The following is a 9992-nucleotide window of genomic DNA, read 5'->3' on the forward strand; positions in this document are numbered from 1 at the left end:
TTATATTTAATATTTTTAGAGGGAACCTGATCTAACTTTCTACTAAGATGGTTTGATGTGGACCTTTAGGTAGACAAAGTGAAGCCTGGGAAGTTTAAAGTCTTCTGGGATTAGTCATGCCATATATGATCCTAGAAATAAGGAGGTCTGAATTTGAACCTGGATTTCTCAGTTCTAGGAAGAAAACATGGATTCTCTTCAACTTGGATAAGTCATTTAACCTTTCTGAGGTTCAGCTTGCTTCTCTCTCCAATAATGATAAATATAGTAGTTACATTATAGATTTAGAATTAAATGAGAACACACCCACCCTTTTGTACTCGAAGTTTCCACATCTACGGATTTGATCTATCAAAGATTGGGGAGGAGTGTATATTTGTACATTTTATCTTTGTTATTTCCAAAATAATGCAGTATAACTACTATTTATTTTATGTCCGGTATTAAAGGTAATATAGAGGTAATTTAAAGAATATAGGAAATGTACGTAGATTGTATTAAAATGCTGCATCATTTGACATAGGAATTCGAGCATCAGGGGCATCCTCGAGAGTCCTAGGGCCTTTCTATCCCTTTTCTACTGAGGAGCTGTGTGTACCTACCTGTCTTTTACCATATTACCTGTCTCCAAGCAATGGCTGCATTAATACCATAAAAGGTGCTTCCTGTAACAGAATCTCGAATAACACCCTGCCCCGTCTCCTAATTCCTCGCTCTCTTCCCCATCGTGTCACGAAGAATGTTTCTTGCAACAGGGCGCCCAAACAATTCGCCCCACTGCACAGACTGACAAAGAGACTTCCCGGGTCCGCAGAGCTGCGGCTGCGTGGTCGCGCTTCTTCGGCTCGCACAGGAGGCCTGCGCTTGAGCCGGGCACGCCCTCTAGGATTTACCCAGAAGGCCACGTGTGCGCTCAGGTCAATATGGCGGGCAGGCTGTCCGGTGTGTGTCCGGGGCCTCCTTGGTGGTCTCATTTTGCCAGCGCCTTGCTCCCCCACTCTGCTCTAGCTAAGTAGTCAGCCTTGGCGTGAGGGCCGTGGCGGCCCGGTCCAAAAAGGACACGTTCGCCGAGCCAGGCCCGAGGCGTGGGACGGGAGCGATGCGGGGAGGAGCCCGCCGTGCGTGGGCCTGGGTTCGGCCGCCTTCCCTCGGCCTTAGGACGGCCTGGGGAAGCGAGGTGAGTGGTGTCTGCCTCGGTGGGGAGGGAGCTTTCGGGGTCAGGCGCCATCCTCTGTATTGCTGTGTAAACCCTACAGCTCCTGCTTCTCTTTCACCCTGGTGACGCTGATCAGAGCAGACCGCACCTGAGTCCCCCGCGCTCCGCCCCGCGGGCCTCCGCCGGAATTCGAGGGAGATAAGATAGGTTTGTAGTGAGGTGCATTTGGAACGTGAGCTGGAGCTGCGGAGCTGGGAGGATTTTCATTTACCGTGTGCACGTTGGCTGGAGCTGCGGAGCCGGGAGGATTTTCATTTACTGCTTGCACTAGAACAAATTTGTCACGGAATAGAATGCCAGAATATTTTAAACAAAGTTCGCTTCAAGTAGTAATCTATCCCCGTCCCCTGATTTTTAAAGCTAATTTATGCCCTCTGGTGGTATAAGTTGGAATCGCCTTTTAAAAATAATACTAGTCCCCAGAGATTGTGAATCATTAATTTCACCCACTTGACAAATTTTTAAGGAACGTTGCTAAATTTAAGGGATTCTGCTTCGGTGTTTTTGTTTGGTATTAGAGACTTGATTTCAATAGAGCTAGGATTGGCTCCCTTTCATAAGCCTGCTTCCTTTTCTGGAATAGGCTTTTAAGACAGCAAATATGGAAAGGGTGAACAGAGTGGTGTCTGGCACATTCTAAGTGTTATGGTGGAAGCTTCAGCCCAGACCCTGGCATCCGTATATCCAGAGAGTCTGGAATGTTAAGGTGGAGGTTCCAACAAAGCTCCCTTCCCCTATCTCCCTCCAAACCCTGCTGCATCTCAGAAAGCTCACCAAATGATGACCCCTCCCGCAGAGATGCTCAACACCACTCCCACAGGGTATTTAAACTGCCTCCCAGAAAATAGGGCCCTGGGTTTTCAGCCTGTTTCCTGTCTCCTCTCTGGAGGGCTGGAAAGCCTTCTGGGAGCATTGTATCCATTAAACACTGGCTTTTTCTAATTTGGTTTGATTTGGTCTGATTTGGATTGCTGCATCGGCGGAGAGGCTTATGGGGGTGCAGAAACTCTTCTCTAAGTGTTAAATGACTATTAATCGTTATCATAATCATTGCTCATTATGTTTACAGTTTGTCTTCTACACATTTGTTTTTCGGTTTGGGTTTTTTTTTTTAACTCTTTCATATTTGTATTCTTATATTTTTGGTTGTGAGCCTATCCTTTAACGGCTGAGCCATCTCTGTATTCTTATTTTTTGAGTCAGGGTATCTTGTAGTCCAAACTAAGTTTTGTACTGACTTTGTGTTGAAGGATGACCTTGAACTTCTGATCCTTTTGCCCCCCCTCCCCAAGAATGCTGGAATTGCAGGTGTGCAACACCACACTCATTTTATGTGGTGCTGGAGATGGAACTCTGGCTTTTGTGTGTGCTAGGCAGGCACCATACCAATGGAGTTCCATCAGTAGCCCTTACCTATTTTCTTATAGTAACAATTTCATACATGACAATTTCTAAGGTTGGAAGAAGCCATGTAGTAATCTGTACTAGGGAGTAGGAAGTTAGAGGGAGCTAATTGAGAAGGGAGCTTGCCTCAAAATCTAAAAGGAAAAAAGAAACCTGCAGTCCTAGTACATGCTTTTAATCCCAGTGCCAGAGTGGTGGAGACAGGTGGATCCCTGAGGCCCAGTGGCTTCGAGGACCTATCAGGTTCCAGGCCAGTGAGAAATGCCATCTCAACAAAAAAAAAAAAAAAAAAAAAAAAAAAAAAAAAAAAAAAAGAAAAGAAAGCAAATGAAAAGGGACTATATGTCCTCTGACAATCACATCTGCTCTTTCCTTGCCCCTCACATTTTAAAAAGAAAGGTTAGGTTTGGCCCCACCTCCTTGCCTGTACCACATCTGCCCTGTCAACACTAGACACTGTCCTACTGCCTTGGCCTCTTCTAGCGTATCCCTCCTTGGCTCAGCCTTGTTCCCCAAAGTCTCGTGAGGTGTATTTGTTTTGTTTTTGCATGCGAGGCATGAGCTTTAAGGCTGAGCTGCATTCCCATCCCTTATTTTATTATTATTGTTTGTTTAGACAAGGTCTAGAATTCACACTCTTACTGGGTCAGCTTCTTGAGTGCTGAGATTACAGCCATGCTCTCTTACATAGGACTTTTAACACAGAGTAGTTTTTCTCATCTGTGTTCAAAAACCTATTCCTTTGATGGATAGTTAGCTGCTTGGGAGGAGGAAAATAGGCTTCTTTTATTAATCTATTCATATTTCAGCGATTAACTGATGCTATAAATATTTTTCCAGAAATAAGTATATATATAGTCTAGTGAAGATTATGTAGACTAAAAATTTTGGAGAATAGGACAAGTTTGCCTCCTAACCTGCTCTCTCAGCTCCCCTCACTTTGAAAACAAAAATTTGTTTCTGCAATTACAAATGACAGAAATGTTCTAAGTCCCTTTCCTGTCCCCTGTCCTTTCAGTTCTGATGGTAGCAGGTGATGTAAGTGATAGGGAGTACACTTGTGAATATTAGGCACTTGTTTTGCGCTCACCATTTTCTCCCATGACATCATAGGTGAAATGATTATTTACATTGTATACAAAGGGAAATTCCTTCTTAGGTTTATAAGAGTACCAGCTATTGCCTATGGATACATTCACACAATAGAAGTGGATTGTAGTAACTGGTATCTGTGATAATTACAGATGCAGTGTCAAGCAAGTGGCTGGGTCGTTTTGGAAAACGGTGTTATAATACTGCAGGATCTAATGAACAACAGATGGGGTGAGTATCTGTTTCCTCGTCAGTTCTTCCCAATGCAGTACTTTAAAGAATTCTCGTAGTTTGAAAAAGATGTTTTATTTTGTGTTTTTGTGTATCATGTTTAAAGTTAAACTGCTTTATTGTTAAGTTTGTGTTCTTTTGAGAAGCAGCTGAAGTCCTCGGTATTTGTTGTCATATCTGTATGTGATTTGTGAGCTTCCTAACTGGCCATAAACTTCACTTTGTGGTCCTGGAGTTCTCAGGTCCTTAAGTTTAAGTTCTTCACATCTTTTTAAAAATATTTTACCATTTCCATGTGTACCAGGCTGTGCTTGGGGAGGTCAGAGAAGGGCTTCTGGGAGTCCTTCCCTGGGGCCCAGGCATCCAACTTGGGTTGTTAGATTGTTGTACAGCAAGTGCCTTCTCCTGCCTAGCCGTTGCACTGGTCCTAGTCACTTAATCACTTAATACCTTGATCTCAGATTAGAAGAGATGTGGCCCACTCATGTTTTCTTTTTCTTTTCTTTTGGTTTTTGAGGCAGGGTTTCTCTGTGTAGCCTTGGCTGTCCTGGTATTCGTTCTGTAGATCAGGCTGGCCTCAAACTCACAGAGATCCGCCTGCCTCTGCCTCCTGAATACTGGGATTAAAGGCCCACTCGTGTTTTCAAGGACAAGATAGATATTTTAAGTATTTTCTGAACTGGTTCATATGAAATAGTAATTTCATCATAGAGGTTTTAAAGGGCCCATATATGGCTTCAAGAAATAACTGGGCTGTGAGATGCTTTTGGTTTCCACCTTACCTAATGATTTGAACACTTGGTGCTATATCAGGTCTTGAGTTATACGTCATAAAGATATTTTGCTTATTAGAAAAGCAAAATCCTGGGTAGGGATGATGGCTCAGTGAGTCACACATCAGAACTGATGCCCGAGTTCAGAACCCAAGCTGACACAGTAGCACAAGCGTAGCGTGCATGTGCATGCACGGGTGAAAAACTCCTACCTTCTTGCAGAGGCAAGAAGATGGTAATTTCAAAGCACTTGAGAGACTGGGGCTGGGGGTGGCTTGGGGGAACAAACGAATTTCTGTGAGTTCAAGACTAGCCAGGGATACATGGTGAAACCCTGTCTCAAAAAACAAAAACAACAAACAAAAAATGAAAAACCATAAAAACAAAAAAAGCAGACACTGTTTTGACATAGCTCTTTAATCTGGTTCATCTGTTCCTTTCACAGGGTTAATGTGTAATGATACAACATCTGAACTGAAGATGTGAAAGAAGCCATCAGAAGGCTTCCTGACCTAAACAGCAGACTCTTTAGCATTGAGAGAGCCCTGGACATGACTGTGAAGCATCAGATCTTGCCTAAGGAGCAGTGGACGAAGTATGAGGAGTTAGAAGAGGTTTCATATGTCTATCAATCTGATACTCAGGATGCAGTTTCAGAAGCAGAGAAACACACTCACTGGGGCAGTACATTTGTGTTCTCCAAGTCACACCACATAAATAGCATTTCAGCAGCAAAATGAGGTTAGCAGAAAACTAACTGTAGGTTCTATATTAAAGAATAACATGGTGAAACTTGGAGCTGCAGTGACTTCTAAAGTCACTAAGCTATGCTAGTATGGAAGACCTGAGCTAGAATCCAGGAGTCTGCCTCGTGGGTTGCTATTATTTCCCTGTACTCTGGTTCCTACTCTAATAAGATTTATTTCTGTGAAGTCCACTGAGTGATCTTCCTGCTCCTGGAATGGTTTGAACCCTGTCCTTGGACCTCATTGGCAGCAGACAAGCCTATGGGCTTTGCTTCTTCCCTGGTACTCTTCCTACCCTATGCTGTGTGATCCTCATGAGGCTTTGTGTTTAAAAAGCACTTCAGGAGCTTGGAGTGTGTTTTCTTAAGTTACGAGCAAAAGGTAATTCCTTGCAGTAGGTTTCATTTGTGGTTTATGACCTGTTATTTTCTTCTCCATTCTTTAGGACAAATTCTCCCTTGAATCCTCTCTGAGAAGTTATTTGGGAAGAAGAGAGAAAAATGGGCGAAGAGGTGATCTTTTTTTTACTCGAGATCCTGATGTGCCTGGTCCAGCATATTTTTATGAAGTTGGTTCAACCTGAATCACAATTTAAGAATTATTTTCTCTGCAAGTAATTTTAAATAAATGCCTATTATAACCATTGTTGGACTGTCTGAATTCAAACTCTAACTCAGATAATTACTGAATTCCCTGTTCTGACAGATTTTTTCCAGACTGCTAAGACATTTTTAGTTGCTGCTTAATTGCTTGGAGACGAGAGGGGCTGACTTATCATCTCTTCACTGGTTAGATAACAGCATGTTATACAAGCCAATTAGTCAGCTTTAGATTCCCTTTGTGACTAGTGAGACATTGGGAAGTCATAGCAAGGCCTAAACTACAGATGTGAGATGAGGGGAGATGCAAACAGCACTGAACAGATGGGCCTTCAGCTTCCAAAGTAACCAATGGAAAGAAGGGAAGGCTTACACCTGGTGACCAGGCTTAGGACAGAGCCTCTGCCAACACTGCTTTGTAACCAATCCCAGCTTATATAACTTCTGTGCATGTGTACAGATGCACATGACCCTGTACTGACCAATGTGTAGTTTAGAAAGGTAAAAAATAAGTCATTAGCAAAACAGGAGGAGAAAACACAAATTACCCTTTCTTTTGCATGCTGCTTTGAGAACTGGGTACTGAGCTGAGCACTAGTGTGAATGCCTAGTACTCAGGACACAGGCAGGCCTGGTGTACATAGTGAGTTCTGGGACAGCCAGGGCCACATAAACCTGTCTCAAGAACACCAAAACTCCACAAACTTAGGTACTAATCAGCAAAGAGTTTTCAGATCAAAATGTAAAGGTATTGTAAAGGTACAAATTGGTCATTCCTGCTGAATTTTGAGGTTCTTTGGAAGAACTAAGTATTGAAACTATAGTGGGCAGGGCAGGAAGAGGAATACCTACTGTGCAGCAAGAGCTTCAGATGGTAGAAAGTTTTACGTTTAAAATTCATAAACTGATAAAAACGTGCAGGTACATATGTAGTTTTCTTCATGCACACAAATGTTGGAAAAAAGACTTAATTGGTCTTTACGACAAGCATTTTAAGGCCAGTTGTGCTAGGCATGGTAGCATAGTCTTGGAATCCCGTCACTTGGGAAACAGATGGCTGGCTGTTTAGTTTGAGATTAGCCTGGGTTACACAGTGCAACAACCAAGAATATATTAAAATATTAAAAAAATACTAAATATCTTAAGAGATTAGAAAGCTCATTTTCCAGGAAAACTTTCCTCTGATCCTTGATTGTGCTTTGAAACCCATCCTGAAATTTATTCTTGTCACTCCTCCAATGAGCTGAAGCCTTCCTAAAAATGATTTTGCTTATAGTAAAAGTAATTCTTTAACAACATTAACATTTAAGCTATTATAACAAAACTAAAGGTAATAACTAAGAGGTGGTCTTCACAGATGAGGTTTTGACTTAACAGGAAGGGGAGGTTCCAGCCTAGCCATCTGTTCATGGATAAAAATGTGGCAAAACAATGGGGTAACCTCTGATCTGACTTCCAAAACCAAACTACCAGCCTACATCACTTGGCTACTGAGTTCTAAATGGGAGTAAATATAGACGAGTTTCTTGAAAACCAGAGAACACACTTACTGCTGCTGTTTGGGCTTTGTTTTGTTTTGAGATGGTCTCCCTGCACTGCTCTGGCTGGCCTTCAACTCACTATGTGGAGATTCTTCTCCCTCTGCCTCCCAAGTGCTGAGAATAAAGCTGTGTCCCACCACAACTGGCTTGATGTCTTCAGTGTTGTGAAAATAAGCAGGACCAGAATTTAGATCACTGGAGAGACGAAGTAGATGGGAAGAACTTGTGAAGAGACCAGTGCAATACTGCTGTTGGAAGAAGAGAGCCTTTGTGTTATCGAGAGCTGTCCTGTGTGCAAGTCACTGTGGGAAATCTGAAACCAAGTCACGCTAAGCTGATTCTGGGTTGGACCACATAAGCCTGAATCCTTTCACTTCCTCCATATGTTTAGGAAAACCAACCTCTGCATCAGTTGGCTCAACTCTAAGGCTAATGATAGAACATATTTTACAGCATTGTAAAGATGTCCTCGCTGTATTACATGTCAAGGCCTTATAGCACAGAATTACTTGGGGAAACACCAAATCCCATCAAAACTAACTGAAACCTGATAACTGAGGCCCCAGGGGCTCTCTTCTCCTAGGGTCACTCACTTCCTCTTCCATCATTCCCCTTGAATACCTGACCTTGAATGAAGTTTCTATTGCATAAGAGGGGAGAGGAGGAAGTGTGTTTGTGTAATGGCTTTTGTGAGGATGGAACCTATCTGCTTCCAGGTTTTGCTTTTTAGGCGGAGAGTGTTCTAGGACTTCAAACGTGTGACATCCTGACAGTTTGCTTTGCCCCATTTGGTCTTGGCTTGGAATATATGGCCTTCCTAAATCTTGAAGGAAGATTTATTTGTCACTGAGATGTGGTCTATGTTGTTTTTATTTTATATTACTGAACTCTGAAAGTATGTCTAAAGCAGAGCTGTGTCACTCACCCTTCCTGTCGCCAAAATGTGGGAAGTAGAGTAAGGCATGCTGGGACCTCATACCTCAAATGCTGATGCTGGCCTGATTCCATACTACATACAGATATTTAACAATAGATAGTCTTTGTGTGTGGCACCATATGTCCAATAAGGAATCTTTACTAACAATCCCGATGCCAGTGTTGAAGTTCTAGACTCGTAAAATCTAAAGTGTAGGTGGTAATGGTTCTATGTGTCTATGCAAGGACTCCTGTAGCTCTGCATTAATTCTAACCTGCTAAAAAATCAAAAGTAGAATAAAAACTCATCCAAAGTCCAAAAGCTATAGCTATAAGAATCCTTCCAAAGTCACAACCCAGGTTTTTGTTTGTTTTGTTTTCTAATAGAAGTGTGTTGAGTGGTTTTGAAAATAGCCATAATACATGGAATTAAAAGATTAAGTGGACATAAAAACTCACACGAAGATCCTTGGCAACCTGGCAGATGAAGAGCAAAGCGGGTCACATTGTGCATGTGGGTGTGCGCGTGCGTGCGTGCGTGCGTGCGTGCGTGTGTGCGTGTGTGTGTGTGTCGGGGTTCTTTCAGAGTCCAGCCTCAGGTGAGTATGTGAGATGCATCAGACAGCCCTTTCTTTAGAAAGCCTGGATGCCTTTCTTGCAAAAACTCAAATTCTGCCACTAGAGGGCGATGCACTACAACTTTGGAACTTCAAGGAACACCGCTCTGGGGAAGATTTATCCATTTTGTACCCTCACCAACTCCCTTTCCTTCATTTTTCAGGATGACAACACCTTGCAGGTTTATGGCCGTCAGGAGAATTTACTGCTAAGCTATATACTGATGTAATGAAATCTAATATATGCTTTGCCATGAATTATGAGATGTTATTTAGTTTGGGGATTTTATTACTTCAATCACGTATGACCATATTTCCTTTTATATGATTGCTCACTCTTTAAACATACCAGATGACTATACATGGAACACCTAATAAAGCCCATATATGTTAAAACATTGTTAAATATAAATGTTTTCATTTATTTGCCATAATTTGTTTAAGTTTTGATTATATGGGTGTTGGTATAAAAAGCATAGTGTACCAGTGAGCTAGATCAGTGAGTGAAGGTACTTGCCACCAAGACTGACAACCTGAATTCACTCCCAGAATGCACATGGTGGAAGGAAAGAACTGAACCCACAAATTCTCCACTGACCTCCAAGTACGCGCGCGCATGCGCACGAGCACACACACACACACACACACACACACACACACACACACACACACACACACACACACACACGTAACAATATAGAGATACTGGTCTTAAAAACTCCATAGCATGTTAGAATCTAAAATGTCAGATCTGATGATTCGTCTAAGTTAAGTTTGGCTAAGGAATTTGCTTGTCTCTCTTAGGCATCACCAGGAAGAGCTGACTCACTACTAGGTCGTTAACATTTTAACCTATTT

The 9992-nt window shown here is 42.3% G+C and overlaps 1 long non-coding RNA gene across 2 annotated transcripts; it reads left to right on the forward strand.

Annotated features, from left to right (window-relative positions):
• Positions 1–884: 884 nt before the first annotated feature.
• Positions 885–6107, forward strand: LOC100765838. Of its 2 annotated transcripts, none has more exons than XR_003482923.1 (4): positions 885–1177; positions 3865–3943; positions 5162–5457; positions 5908–6107. It is a non-coding gene; the product is annotated as an uncharacterized LOC100765838 (long non-coding RNA). The 2 variants fall into 2 exon arrangements; XR_004768293.1 differs by having other exon boundaries at positions 886–1177; positions 5162–5311.
• The last annotated feature ends 3885 nt before the right edge of the window (positions 6108–9992 follow it).

Source organism: Cricetulus griseus, chromosome 2 (genome assembly GCF_003668045.3).
Source record: "Cricetulus griseus strain 17A/GY chromosome 2, alternate assembly CriGri-PICRH-1.0, whole genome shotgun sequence".
Classification (NCBI taxonomy): Eukaryota; Metazoa; Chordata; class Mammalia; order Rodentia; family Cricetidae; genus Cricetulus; species Cricetulus griseus.